A 14,644-nucleotide genomic window follows, 5' to 3' on the forward strand; every position below is an offset into this window, starting at 1 on the left:
AGGGGGTGGGGGAATGGGATAGACTGGTGATGGGTAGTAAGGAGGGCACGTATTGCATGGTGCACTGGGTGTTATACGCAACTAATGAAGCATCGAACTTTACATCGGAATCCGGGGATGTACTGTATGGTGATTAACATAATATAATAAAAAAATCATTAAAAAAAAAGAAAAGAAAATCGGTCCCTACAGGGGTGCTGAACACATTTTCATAATTTATGACTGGTCTCAGGCAACAGGCCCCCATTTGCAATTTTATGAAAATGATAAATCAATATTCAATAGTAGGAAATAATCGGAAGAAAGGAGCACGGACTTCTTTAACAATAAAAAGGCAGGGGGCTCCATTTCCAACAAGAAACATACCCAGGAGGAGAAATTTCAAATTTGCTTCATTATCGCATTGGCAGTGTTCACAGCCAGAGTCATCTAATGTCATCCAAGAGGAGGTGAGGTGTTTGGGGCTCTGTTGGATGGCATGGGTGAGTCTCCTCCTCCTTTCTTCATTCAAGAGGGTATTTTATATCTGAAACAAACATTTTCCCTCTTAGGGATAACAAAGGGTAAAATGTAGACGAAGCAATTAAATCCACAAATGCGCATGGAAGGCGAGCACTGTTTGAAGTTGGATAAATCACTGAAAAAGATCTTAACAGCGCTTAAAAAAAGTCTTCTCCTAGCTGATGACTGTAGCTTATAAGACTGGGCAAATTTGTAAAAGTCCATCTGAACTAGTATCATGAGTCAGAACCACCTCCCAATATTGTAATGTAAACCCAGAATCCTTCCCCTCCAAGTTCTTCAGATCTCGCCGAAGGTCACAGGATCTGGTTTAGCTGGGAGTCTTAGAAATAATTGAAATTCCTCAACAACATTACCATTGAGTGGTTTTTCTGTTTGTGTTTGAGCATGTCCAGCAATAGAGAAATACATTCTTCCCAGAGAGGGGTTTAGTTTAGTTCAACACAAATGAGTTGAGATGCTCTAATTGCGAGGCCATTGTTTGTATACAGGACATGCTTTGATTTCCTTTGGCTGCCGTAACAGTACTACAAATTAGCTGGCCTAAAACAATAGAGCGTTCATTGTGTTAGTTTTGAAGTCACCAAGTTTGAAATCAAAGTGTAGGGCCATGTTCCTTCTGAAACCTGGAAGGGAGAATGCTTCCTTGTTCCTAGCTTCTTGATTCTGCATTAATAGAGCCCTGTGCAAGAATTTTTTGTGTATGTATTATCCTGCACATATGTTTGTGTTGATTTAATCCCTTGCATAATTTTTAACTCTAAGTGCAAGAAGTCTCTTTAAAAAAGAAAAAAAAAAAAGGGACTGAGTTGCAGCTGAGGACCCTCATGTTAGGGTCAAGATTGGGACCATGAGCTGTATTCCTTTTGAGACTGGGCAGCCCAAGAAACAGATTGTCCCCACAACAGTGGAGAGAAACTTTGAGAGGGTGTACGGAAAACTCCAGCATCTGAAAGAGCTGAGCAGGAGGCTGCAAAAGGACATGAAGTCGGAGATATCCTTGGACTTGTTCTCTATCCCCCTCTGCGAGGAAGACCAGGATTTTGTGAACTTGGTGACAGCCCTGGACGTGGCCATTAGGTGGATGGATGCCCTTCACCAAGGGAAGGTGAACCAGATCCAAAGGACTGTGATCGAACCCTTACAAAAGTTTGGCAGTGTCTTCCCTAGCCTTACATGGTGGTGAAACGGCAGAACAGCCCTTGCAGGACTGTAGGAGATTGCAGGCCAAGGTGGAAAAATACAAGAAAAAGGAGAGGTCAGGGCCAGTGCTGGCCAAACTCCCCCAGGCCCAAGCAGAGCCTTGGCGTGCTTGGGATGACTTTGAAGCCAAGAACAAGCATCTCCTACAGAAGATTCCGTGGTTCTGCCATAGTCAACTACATTAACTCCAGCTCAGCTTTGCGTCCCTGACTGAAGTACAGGTGGTATCATAGTCTGAAATGCGTAAGATCTTTGAAGACTTGACCCTACAGCTTGACCATCCTGGACACCTGGACAAGCAGCAGGAGTGGGAGACTGAGAGCAAACTGAGTGAGCTCAGAGCCCTCCTCTATTGTGGCTGATGACTGAATCCCTGTCACTCTTGGAAGACTCGTGGGACGCAAGTCAGTCTCTCGAGTCTTTTCAAGCTTCGGCTCAGGTGTGTCAGCTCAGCCAAAGGCCCTCCCATGGGAGAAGTATGGCGCCCATAGGTCGGGGATAGAGGCAGCTTGTACTCTACCTGAGCAGCCCTTTGCAGTGAGCCTGGCACCAAAAGCCCCAAGCAGGCAGCGCTCGTCCCACCCAATAGCAAGAGCCTGCAGACGCAGGTTAGCAGTACAGTAACCCCCCAGGGGCTTTCTTATTTCCAAAAAACTGCCCAAAGTGCATCCTGGCTTTGGGCCAACAGTGAGCTTCCAGCCTTCAGAGGGCATGGTTTTTGTCAGCTCATCTGAGGTCTGAGCCTTGTTTGCATAGTTAAGATGACATCTACCTCCAAAAGACCCATCCTGGGGAGCCCACTGACCCTCATTTCCTTTCCACTTCCAAGAGTCTTTTTTTCCCCCCCTGGAAGGAGCCCTGCTTTCCCAGAATGTGAATCTGGGAAGTTGGCCTGCCCTGCAGCCTGGACAGGCCCCTCACGCCAGCCTCCCAGCATGACAAGGGCTGGTTTAGCCCACTTCTATCTATTAGGTCAAGGGCAGGGAAGAACCCCACGTTATACTTTCCCCAGGTAACTGGGACTCAACTCAGGTCAATGTCCTGCCCCACAAAATGTCACAGATCAATTCATAGGCCTCAAAGCCAGAACAGTGGGTTTTGTACCAGCAATTGGGCTGGGTCAGAAGGAGAACAATAGCCTGAGGCTGGTTTTCACAGAGAAGGCTCCAGGAGCAGGTAGAGATGGTCTCCTGGGACAAATTCTAGACACGTTGCAGGTGCCAGGAGGAAGAGCCGCCCTGAGTGTGTGCAATGCAGTGGTACGTTTGGGTTGCTGAATAGTGCCTAGCACTCTTGAATCGTGGTCTCTTGAGATCAGAGTGGCATTGGATGCAGTCAGTGGCCACATCTGGGGACCTATTACGAGATTTTGACTCCCTTAAGTCTGTGTTCTAAGAAACCAGACACCTATGCATTAGCTGCAAGTGACTCTTCCCGCTTTACACTCTTCCCCCAGTGACTGTCAGAGTCTTCCCAAGGCCCCGTATCACCACCCAAGGACTCATACACACCAGTGCCAGGTAACCAGCTCTCCATATGGTTTGTCTTTTCAGAGAAATCCCAGGAGATTAGCAGCTTGGAAAACCGTGATAGCTGTGGAGTTGATGTCTGTTTCTGTGTTCGTTTCCTTCGTTTTATTGTCCATATAGATAATATATTCTCTTGGATACCAGCAGGAATCCTAAAAGCCTTTCAGAATAATATATTTCCTCTTGTTCTTTGGGCTAACCTACTTCAAAACTCTTATATGTGTTTTATCCTCGATCTGTTGAGGTTTCCTATGTTATACTTGATTTGTTTGTCCGCATATGGTTCTGAATTGATGTATATTCAACATTGAAAAGGATGACTTCTTACTGGCACTAGCTGTCAGTGAGGATCTGGTTTCAGAATCTAAGCAGCACAAACCTTCCAGAGCGGTGGTTCTCAGCCAGTGGCGATATTGCCACTCCCAATCCAGGGGATGGTGGCAATGTCTGGAGGTATTTTTGGGGTTCAGACTGGTATGTGTGTAGGCTGCTATTGGCTTCTGTTGGGCAGAGGCAGAAGGTGCCGAACACAATCACAGGACACTCTCACACAAGAAAGGGCTGCCTGGCCCAAATATCAATAGCATGAAGATTGAGAAACCCTGACGCAGAGGAACGTTTTTCTCCTACAACCTTTAGGCCTCACTTCAGAAACTCTATGACCTGTATTCCAGGCTCCGATCAACGACTTATTAATTATTTTAACATGGTCAAGCAACCTAATGATTTTGGACTTCAGCTTGCTTGTATATAAAATGAGGAAAGTAGCTTTTGGGAAAGAAATTGGAACATGTTGAGTCACTCATTGTATTTAATGGTCAAAGGAAAAAAGTGTTTAATATTCAAAGATGCTTATGAAGAATTATTTATAATAATGGATATTATAAAACAGTTCTGTTTGAATAGATAGCAGTTCATCTATTTCATAGACCATTATGAGGATCTTACAAAATAGTTTTTGTAACAAGGAAAATGCCTTTATTATAATGTTAAGAAAAAGAGTAATAGCATTCAGATGGACATAGACCAGTAAATTCAGTAAAGATTCAGTAAAAGTAAAATATTCTGTAAAATAGACCAGATGGAAATTTGTCACTTTGTTTCCTGAGTTGTCCTTCCATGTTTCTTACTGTTGCACTCATTGCAGTGACTGAGACTCACTCATTTTTGTGTGTGTCTTCATGACCAGACTGTGTACTCCCTGGGGATGGTAGGGAAGGGTCACAGTCACCTCTCTATCCCCAATGACTTGCATATAACTAACCGTATGTATGGTCTCTCGTGAAACAATTAAGTGCTCCATGCTTTGGTTTCCCCATCTGAAAAATGCAGGCAAAACTGTGCACATATCAGAGGTGCTGAGAGCAGTAAATGGCAATGCTTGTAAAGATCATAACATATCGTATCTGACACAGAATGACCATTCAGTAAAATTAGTTATTGTTATTCCTTGTATCCCTGCTCCAACGGGGTGTGTAAGTAAATTCAGGTTTGGTCTGGTCTTCCCTTTTTTTCTTCTCTGTTTTTCCCTCTATGAATGAAAATGTGTACTAGACAATCTCAGTTCTCCTTCCCATAGCCCAGATTCTTGTATCTTTTGATTCTAAGGATTCAAGGCTTCAGGATTCAGGAAGCTTGTTGGAAGTCTAATCCTGTGCGGGCTCTGTAGAGTGAAAATAGCGCCACCATGGTCTAATGAGGCTTTGAAGACGGGGACAGTCATCAGCAGGGAGAGTGGTGGTGGGTGGGCTGGAGACCATGTGGTGTAGGGAAAGAGCCCCGGAGGTGGTCTCAGGGAACTGGGACCGAACTCGGACACTGTGAGGCCCGGGCACATAGCATTTTTCCATGGCAGCTTCCGACTTCCTCACCAGTAACAACGGAAAGAAATAGCTAGCAAATTCAGGAACTCTTCCAAATCTTAGCTTGTGAGATTGAGCCCTATTCATGTGCTGCCAGCCATGCTCGTCTGAATTTGTCCTTGATGTGCCGGTTGTTGCCACCCACCATGTGGCTGCCTTCCTCCCTCAATCTTTCTACGAGCCTGGGTTTTGATGTCTTCCCTTTTAGATGCTAGCTTATTAACCACTCTTTTTTAGCTGGCCAGAAGTTCCAGAATAATGCAAGATATTGGTCTGAGTATCTTAGGGTCTTTTCTGCATCAGAACGACCATAACGAGGCTCATGGGACAAACGGTACATTAGGAAAAAGCTATCTGGTACTGAGACACTAAAGGCAGTGGGGAAATCCTTCACAGGACCCGGAGAGATTGGAGAAATAACAGATGGGAAGCAATCCGAAAACAGATTAATAACGACAAATAAATCATTAAATCTTCCACTTATGCAGTCTTGCTCCAGGAAGAACAACAGATAAATAATGAAGACAAATTTAGACTCGGCATTTGAATCAAATTTATAACCAACAATAAAACTAACTACCTTTCAAGGTAGGGAGCCTCCAGCTGGAGAGTGGAAAGGTTCAATGCTGGAGAAGTTTCTTGCCTCTGATGAGAGAAGAGATTTAATAATCTCCAATTTCCTTTCCGCCCTGAAAAGGTGGTGCTGCCTGTGAACGAAGCCATGGCTCGGAGAGGACCAGTACCGTGGAACAGCTCCCAGCAGGTGCCAGGCCCTGTGGGAGAGGCCTTGATGTTTTCACAGTGACCCTAAGGGGAGAGCCTTAACAGTTCCATTTTACAGGTAAGAAAATTGTGACTCAGAGAGATTGTTTTTCCCAAGCTTGTAGGAGGTACACCAGGCTTCAACTTTGTGTCTGAAGCATGCCCAAGAAGCCAGAACTCAGCTGCTCTCACCGTTCTGACTGCACTGGTTTGGGCTCCTGAACCCTTCCCTAGAAGACCCAATTAAAGGGCAGCTTGCTAGCGGCTCTGCACATAGAAGGGGAGAGGAGGAGGAAGAAATGACTCTACTCCTGGCCAGAGCAGGGAAGGAGGTTGTCTGTGAGGAGAGTGTGTCTGGGAGCTCCCGCCACCTGCCACCAGTCAGTTCATCCTCCTGGAAGCTGGACTGCAGGCCCCATGCCAGCTTGTCAGTGGAGAAACTGGCAGGAAGAGAACTCGCTCAGAGGATGTCGGACACAAGGGCTGCCCACAGGTTACACAGGGAAAGGGGCACCTGAGGAGAAGGGGCAATGGCCAATCTCAGCGTCAGCAGGAGGGAAGGAAGAGGGAGGGGGACTGAAACGCACGAAGTGTCCAGTTTGTGTTCAGCACTGTGTTGTGCTCAGCACTATTTCCTCTTTTAACTCCTCTCTACAGTCCTATTAAGTAGGTATTATTTTCTTCATTTTTTCCAAATGAAGACACTGAGACCAAAAGAGTTTAAGTCAATTGCTTTACATTATTCAGTGGGCCTTGGATATTAAGCCAATTTTGTCTGACTCCAAATTCCACATTTTCAACCAAATGATGGTTTTCCAAATTCTCTTTGCTGGTGTTCCCTTGCATGTTTCACCATATCTGCATGCACTTGTACTTTTACTCAACCTTTTTCTGCAAACCAACTCCTCTCCTTCCTAAATTTTACTTACAGAAGTGCATTTTGAAAGGAAGATGTACGAGGCCATCATCTATGGAAAGCAAATTCACTTGGCGTAAATAGATGGTAATAACAAAAATAAGTAAATGAAAACAAAACAGTGTTATTAAATTCTTGTTGTAGAGTCTTATGTCTGGAAGGCTCTGTGCCCAAGACATACTTTCTTTCCAAAAAGTGAGGATTAGCAGACTGTTAGAGCAGTGCTGAAGGTATAGAGAGATGATGTCTTTCTCTTTGGTGTAATCAAACAGTTTGAAAGAAAATTGAAATTCTTGTGATATGGTTCAAAGCTGTTTATGCCCTTCCTCTTGCCCACCCCACACGATCTCTAGGACCACAGCATTCCATGCCCACAATTTGGTAAGCTCCATCAGGATGGTGGTGATATTTTTAGCTTGGATGGTGGTGATATTTTTAGCTTCTGTTCTGAAGTCAAGCAAGTGCCCACATTGAATGCCATCTCAAGTGAAACAACACAGATTACTAGATAGAAAGCAGAGAGAAGGATTCTGAAGATTATTAGATCCCCCTAAGTGGTTTTCTCACCCCAAGTCTTCAATCTAATGTATCATAATTAAAGGTTGTGACAATTTTCTACTAAGAAACATGAAATGGTTTCTTGTGGGAGATATAAACAATTCTCAATAATTCCTTAGCCTGGCCTTTAAGGCCTTGCAAAATTCTGTTACGCCTCACCACCACCGTTATACCTCACCACCACCGTTATACTTAGGCCAAAGACAGCCAAAATGAACCACTCATCATATCTTTTATATGTCCTCAAAATGTCTTGCCTCCATAGTATTGCTAATCTGTTGCTATGTTTTGAGAACCTCTCCCTGTTCACCGAACATCGGCATGTGTAGTGGCCATGGGCAGAGAAAGCCTGGAAAGATGAGAGTAAGAGCATGTAGCATGTGAAGGTCTACAAGATGTCTTGCATTTGGCAGTATGAAAGGTCTGAGAAGCTCCTGCAGGAATTGTTTCAGTTGTGTGTTAGGGATGCTGATGGATTGAGGATCAAATGGGAGTTGAGTAATGGAAGGTAGCAAGAACACATTGAGATACAAGATGAAAAATGAAGTGTTCGATAGGAGACAGGGGAGCTTGGAGCATGTTTTTAGGTGAAGTTTGGCTCCTTTTTTGCAGGAAGCAAAAAGGAAGAAGCTTTAAGATGTAAATCTAGAGAATATGGGCGGGAACGGAATCAAGAAGAAACGTGAAGGGCTTGGCCTTGCGCACAAGGACCGACACTTGGGGATGCTCACCGTGAAGTGGTGACTTTTCTATAAATGGAATGGAATGAGCAGAGTGACTCCGTAGCACACGTGACCACTATGTAGCCGGAGAGTCAGGATCTCTCTGCATTTCTGCCATTCAGAGTATAATATGAGGGGAGTCAGCCTGCTGATAACGATGTGGAATCACAGAACGTTGAAGGTTGCAGGAAGTCCAGTCCTCTACTTAGTTTGGATCCCCGTAAGACAGGATGAGGTCTACTCTCTTAACTTCGGTGGCGGGAGATTGATGCCTATACGGAAGAGAAAATTTCTCTTCAGAAAGCCTTAGGTCTCAGGAAGTCTTCTAGACAGAAATAGTATCTACTTCCCTGCCAGACGGTGCCAGTTTTGTCCTTAAAAACCCACTAGGACTTAAATCCCTCTTCAAATATGGATGGAGTGATGGATTTTTTTTCCCCTTCGAAATATTAGGTTGTTCAACCATTTTTCACATAAGATAATTTAAAAATCTGTGTTTATCTTTTTTTTTATTGTATGTACCAACATATATTTCAGTTGTGATGTCCACAAATAAAAACAATACCTCAGAATCCCGGATATGGTTTGATCAGGGAAAGATAGTGAAGAGTTCCTTCTAGGTACTAGGTTTCATGACGTCTGGCCAAGTTGCTGATTGAGACTTAGTACTTACAATATCCAGGCAATTTATTAAGAGTTTTAAAGCATCATCTTACTAAATCTTTTCAACACGAGGTAGAAACTTTTAATTTTCCATTTTACAAATTGGTAGTTGGAAGCCAAGTACGTTTCCCAGAGTAACTAAGCTAGCAAGCGGCCGAGTTGGGATTTGAACTCAGGTTCACTTGACTTCACTCCATTAGGATCTCTTCACATGTTGATGTGTTGTTAGTCTTCTTCCTTCCATCTTGTACAGGTAGGTTTCTTCAGGTGTTGAGCAAAGAATATGGCACACAGACGTTCTTATTAAATGTGGTTTGGATCCTTATGGTATAGATATTACCGGCTCTCACTTTGCAGCTGAAAAAAAATGAGGCTCCAATAAGCAAGTATTCACTAAGTACCACACTCAGTGCTGTGGCCGCCAGGGTGACAAAAGTAAGCATGTAAGTAAGGGCAGGTGTATGAAAGTAAAGGGTCCTATCTCTGGGCTCAAAGGTCAGCATTATTTCCATAACACCGTAGCTAATCCATCCAGCAAAATTGCTCAGAGTTCAGGTAGGAGAATGGAGCTTGCCCTCTGCAGCAAAAACTCCTGTCCAGAAAAGTGAAGGTGTCCTTAGAAAAAGGGGCTACAGTGAGGGAAAGCAACCTCCTACACGTCAAGGAGTAGGGATTCTCCTTACCTTTCCCCCACAGATCTAAATTTTATTAATGCCCGCCCCACCCCCCAGCTATGTGGCATTCTTTTAAATATGCCCTAAAAGTGTAAATCAGAGCAAAGACCATATTTCACGCCGAGAGGCTTGTATATCCATCAGGTATTTATGGCACTGCTGTTAGCCAACTCTTCCATCTGGGATGCCTTTAGTCATCTTTCATCTGGTACACCTATTAGAGGAACTCCAGAGCCATCCATAACAAAGGGGCTCATCTTTTAGAACTCCTTTGGCAGGAGTGAGAAATCCAAAGGTTTCCCATAAAGCCTGTGTTTCCAATTGCGTTTAAAGCAGTTGTTTGATATGATAATGTCTTTGGGGGGAAAACTTGGCCCTGCCTCTCAAGGATAATAGAGGACAATTATTTTATTCTGTTGTGCTGTCTAACGAGGAACCATCTATTAAAAGCACAAGGGTTTCTGTAATCTACAAATTATGGAGGAAAAAGATTGCCGAGCCTCTCTGTGTCCCTCCTCCCCCCTCAAAATAACCCTAAAAGCTTCAGCGGAAAAAAAGGAAAAGAGCTTTTTATCTTTCTAAATAGAGTAGTGAATACCTGCTATAACCTAAAACCAGTTTAAAAAAAACACAGAAGAGGAAAGATTTAATGGACTCTTCCATTAAATATGATCGAATATTCCTGGAACCACGTTGTTTCCTATATACTTTCCAGTTTGACTCCGTGCAAGTAAAGGTGAAATCTAAACAAGAGCTTTCTTTTTTTAATAATCATTTTGAAGGAGATGAATGCATCTCTGGGGGGAAAAAAACAACAAAACAATAGCTTTAATTGTCACTTTGAACACCGCAATGCTATCTCATTAATTCCTCAGCAGAATGCCTCGTTATTAAAATAATATGTGGGGAGTTTGTAGTCCAAAAAAGCCAGGAGACAAATTCACTGCTAAAATGTTCCAGAATGTCTCAGAAAGGAATAAAACTACCAGAACTTTCATCCTATTCCAATCATAGACACATGTCCACGAGGAACTGTAATTCATTTTGACAGGACTGCTCAGATGGTTCCAAACCCAGACCCGTGCCGGAGACCACTCAGACTGCTCCCATCCTCGGCCTGGATGTGGAGACACGGGGCTGCAAGTGTCTCCCATCAATTAGACTTTCAGAGCAGAGAAGGGCCGGCTCAGTGCACGGGGGTGAGGAAGCTGCAGAGTTTTATGCCTTATTAATTGGACCTCGCCATTTAAACTCTCGAAAACTCCAAATTGCTTTGGCATGAAGTCAGAACCATAAAATAAATGGACTCAAGAAGTGAAAAGGAATACTCTGAGCTAGGCCATTTCCTGTTCCTCCCTAGAATCCTTAACCGTATCTGGTACCAGAATTTCAAGTTCAAATCTTAGCTAAACGCTCAGCCACCCTTCACAGGCTGCTGCGAGTGTAATCGAGACTTTTCGTTTTTCTCTTTTTAGTTCTGGCTCCTTCAAGAGGTGGCGGCATAAATAGATAACCCCCTTTACTTTTCATGGGCCAGCCGGTCTGCCTCCATCAAATTTGCCCAGCAAAGTGAAAGCTCACTTGAGTTTTTGGTTTTTTTTTTTTTTTTTTTTTTCTTTTTTTTTTTAAAATTTTTTCANAGGCTCATAGTGGAGGAGCCTGATGTGGGGCTTGATCCCATAACACCGGGATCACGCCCTGAGCCGAAGGCAGATGCCCAACCACTGTGCCACCCAGGCCTCCACCAGATGGTCTCTTTAGAGCTTCAGAGCCGTTATCATCTTTAAACCTCACGACAGCACTTCCAGGGAGATAGGACTCCCATTTTATAGGTGAGGAAACAGGCTTAGAGATTTGAAGGTCATGTTCTAGGTGTGTGGTGTGGACATTAAGGGTGAAAACTACATCTCTCTATCCCCCAAATCGTGGTAGGTACCCCAAAACTCCACTGTGTCGCCTCATGGGGACAACCGTGTACACGCACCCCTGTGCCCCTCCCTTCCTCGGTGTTCCTCTCCAGCAGCTCCCATGCCAGGGCTTCCCAGTGGGGTCTGTTTGGTGTCTCAGTACTTCACCTGGGCCTCTGCTCATCGTCTTGGCCTTGGTAACCAGTATTCTTTTTCCTCCACATGAAATCTAATCTTGGCTCCACTTCCCTGTACTTATGTTGGCACAACGTGAGGAAGCGTGAGCAGCCCAGCAAGAAGCAGAAAAGTGTGCTGTAGAGTTTCTGACCTACCCCTATATGCTTTTATTAATTTATGGTATAATTTAGTGTTAAGAGCTTGGGGTCTAGGGGCGCCTGGGTGGCTCAGTTGGTGAAGCATCTGACTTGATTTTGGCTCAGGTCATGATCTCAGGGTCGTGGGATCGAACCCCGCGTCAGGCTCCTCGGTTAGTGGGAGCCTGCTGGAGATTCTCTCTTCCCCTCTCCCTCTGTCCCTACTCGCCTCAAATAAATAGATCTTTTTTTAAAGAGCACGGGCTTTGGGTTTACTCAGAACCCTGAGATCGCTTCTCATTAGGTGGGTCACGCTGAGCAAGTTTCTATGTCCGTTAGCCTCGGTATTCTCATCTACAAAATGGGGATAGGAATGGGTTCCTCACAAATTTATTGTTAGGATTATATGAGATGATGCATTAAGTATAGCATGTGGGTAAGTATGCTTAGTGGGTCCTTTATAAATGGAAACTTATTTAGGGTAGATGTTTAAAATTAAATGATCTCCATATTTATTTTAGAGTTGATAAACAAAACTAACACCCATGGAAGAGATAAGACGGCACTATCACAGAATACTGACCCACCTTCCCCTAGGATGCTGAGGTCCCTTCCTACCCTTTGGAGGAAATATCCCTTACACTGCAATTTTTCATGTCTTGTGAGGTCCAATCAATACAATTGATTTAATGATTAATTTATTGTGCTCCTCAGTAAAAGCCCTGCATCGACGTCTTAAAATGGAATCTTACGGCATTTGAGACAAACACAACTAATTGGCAGCAATCATTTAAAGGGGAAGCACAAAGTGTTCTAAACACACATATACAATCAACACCAATAATGGAAAAAAGAGAACACTTGCACTATTTTAAGAATGCAAAAGTGGAAGGATGAGTTGAGTGTTAGCATTTTCTGAGTTGCTGAGCCACAGAGAAGGATCACCTGGGCCCGTTACGCTGTGTCCTGACATTACTCATGACCTAATGGTCTGTGAGGACTTTAGGAGGGTTTTCTCCCCAGCTGTTAGTATGAGGAGCAGTTGTGTTCCCCTTTGGCTTGTGGTTTGTTTTTTATCTCGCAGTCTGTAAGCAATGAGAAGAGCAGAAAAGTGTGCTGTAGAGTTTCTGACCTACCCCTCCATCCTTCTACTGGCCTATGGAAGACCCAGAGACAAATCTGTGTCCTATCCATACCCTTGGTTGCATTTTTTAGTTATGCGTATCGTACATCTATTATTTCTGGAACTGTGTTTTTGTTTCTACCATTGTTTACCTTTGCTTCATACTGTCCTCCAAATTATGAAATGAATTACCTAACTGAATGTCAATGTATCTTTTTAAGTTCCCTATAAGTATATTTGGGACAAAGTAAGGGATACATAAACTGATAAATGAACAAATACAGAAATTAGAAAAAAAAGAAGTCTAATTTCCTGTTCTCCCATGCCACAAGCTAGGTTTGTATTTGGTTACTTGGCCCTGGATTTGTCTTCTGATGGAAACAAAAGGAACTCCACCAGCAGCTATCCCAACCCAGTGTTTGGTTCTTTCTCAAGGATTCTGTCCTCCTTAGCGCCCCCCTCCTGAGAGTCTGAGTGTGGGAGGGGATCCAGGGAGGGGCTGGGGAGACCCGACTTGGCCACAAGGTGTCACTGTTGCTGCACTGGAAGGAGGTCTCTGGACCTTGTCTTTGGCAGCTGGAAATGCTTCCTCTTTCTTCACTCAACTTACTCTTAGGTGAACCAGGATGAAATAGCATTCATTAGATTTTTTTTTTTTTCTGCTCCAGAGAGAAGGGATAAGAACTCTCTTTGATATATACTTTTCCAGCTGCTGTGAGCGCTAAGTTTAAGGCGATGGAGGGATCGGTGATTTTAAAAATTAATTTTCTTCATCAGGAAGCCATCTAGATGGGATTGTCTACCCAGCACCACTCCGAGAGCGCCTGCTGAGACAGCCAAGGGCTTTGGCCAAATCCTGGGCTTTGGCGCCCCGACAGACCTGGGTTTGCATCTGGGTGCGCTTTCCTCTACTCCTCCAGCCTTAGTAGCTGTGTGACCGGAAACAATTTTGAAACTTTCTGTGCCTCCGTTTCCTCATCTTCAAAAAGTAATTTATAATACCTATTTCAGAGGACTGGCGTGAGAATTAAATTGGGTTGAGCGTGAGGAACAGAGCTCATAATAGGTGTTCAATAAATGAGAGCTATTACCTATAAAATGTGAGCTGGGGATAGCTGCCTGGTAACTTGAAATAAATCTTATATATTTTTTTCCGTGTCTGCAGAAATTAGGTGGAGGGTGTGTGTGTGTCAAAGAGGCAGAGAGAAGGAGATGGGGAGGAAGGGAGGGAGACCGTAGCATGAGCTATGGTGTGTGTGTGAGCAAGGCTCTCAGGCGCCATGCAGAGGGAGCACAGCGCTCCTGATTCATCACGCGAGGCAGTGGCTGAACCTGTACCCTAACATCTCTTTCCCTGCCTGACAGCTTTACAACTTTTTCCTAGTGATAGCCAACACTTCTGAGATGCTCACTTGTGACAGAAAGCACAACAGAGAACAAGGAGCAGCCTCTCCTCAGGATGGGGCTCACCAGCCTTGTGCTCTGTCCTCGTTTGGTCCAACTCTGACAGGCAGCCTGGTCAAAGGGACGTGGGCTTTGGAGTCAAGTGTAGGTAAAGATTCCACCTCCCAGACTTGCTAGCCGTGTGGCCTTGAGTAACTGTTGACTCCTTCAGAGTTTCACTTTTCACCCTTGTAAAAATAGGAATAATGACACAATTATTTGTGGCTTTTGTGTGGGCTTAAAGAAGAGAGTCCAAGTGCAAGCACAGAAGACAAAGGACACAAGTTACCAGTGCTTCTCTCCTGTCCATGTAGGAAAACGCTATCAGGACTGCATGGTCTGGTGCAGGAAGATGCCTCCCTCGACCTGTAGGGTCTCAGAACTGCCTTGCTTCAGAGATGTGTAGGGGAAAACACAAGTCCTGTTTTAAACACGTTAAGTCGGAG

At 44.2% G+C, this 14,644-nt stretch overlaps 1 long non-coding RNA gene and 1 pseudogene across 2 annotated transcripts in view; both read left to right on the forward strand.

The window, feature by feature from the left end:
• LOC117796316 overlaps positions 1–14,644 on the forward strand; it is a 104,111-nt gene that overhangs the window by 74,893 nt on the left and 14,574 nt on the right. For both annotated transcript variants that reach the window (XR_004620706.1, XR_004620710.1), the window contains exon 2: positions 5,814–5,957. This is a non-coding gene — a long non-coding RNA (uncharacterized LOC117796316). The remainder of the gene's footprint in view (positions 1–5,813; positions 5,958–14,644) is intronic.
• On the forward strand, positions 1,373–2,094 carry LOC100482584 (annotated as a pseudogene).

The sequence above is a fragment of the Ailuropoda melanoleuca genome, chromosome 2 (assembly GCF_002007445.2).
Source record: "Ailuropoda melanoleuca isolate Jingjing chromosome 2, ASM200744v2, whole genome shotgun sequence".
Classification (NCBI taxonomy): Eukaryota; Metazoa; Chordata; class Mammalia; order Carnivora; family Ursidae; genus Ailuropoda; species Ailuropoda melanoleuca.